This window comes from Chaetura pelagica, unplaced genomic scaffold, assembly GCF_000747805.2.
Source record: "Chaetura pelagica isolate M959 unplaced genomic scaffold, ChaPel_1.0 scaffold354, whole genome shotgun sequence".
Classification (NCBI taxonomy): domain Eukaryota; kingdom Metazoa; phylum Chordata; class Aves; order Apodiformes; family Apodidae; genus Chaetura; species Chaetura pelagica.
In genome coordinates, this window is record NW_009953299.1 from 3,239,345 (window position 1) to 3,239,848 (window position 504).

Below are 504 nucleotides of genomic sequence, written 5' to 3' on the forward strand. Positions count from 1 at the left end.
GGGTTCGGGCCGGCCGCCTGTTAGAACCCACGCCTGTGTCTGTCCTGACCCCGGAACAAGAAAAATCCGCTCCCGCGGCGACTGGGGAAGAGGCTTTGTCGGGGCTCTTGAGAGAAAAAAAGAGCTTCATCTTTGGCGGCCGGGGTGAAAGGGTAAATATTTGGCACTTCGAATGGCCTGACTCAAGAGCGGGTCGAAGAGACACCGCAAACATCCGCCCCGAGGCGGCCCGGGGCCTCACGCTTGCCGCTATGAGATCGCGAAGAAAACGATAACAATAACGTAAAAGCAGCAGGAGCATCTCCTTCGGGACAGACGGGACAAGAAAGCGAGCGGCGGGCTGGGCGGAAAGCAGGGGATCCACAGCCCCTCGCACTGCGGCACCGGAAGAGCCCAGGTCCGGAGGCGAGGGGGGACGGGGGAGGGCGAGAGCCCGGAGCAGGGGCCCAAGCAGGCAGGAAGCGTGGGGCGCTACCAGGACATCGATAACTGAGGGCGAGCAAA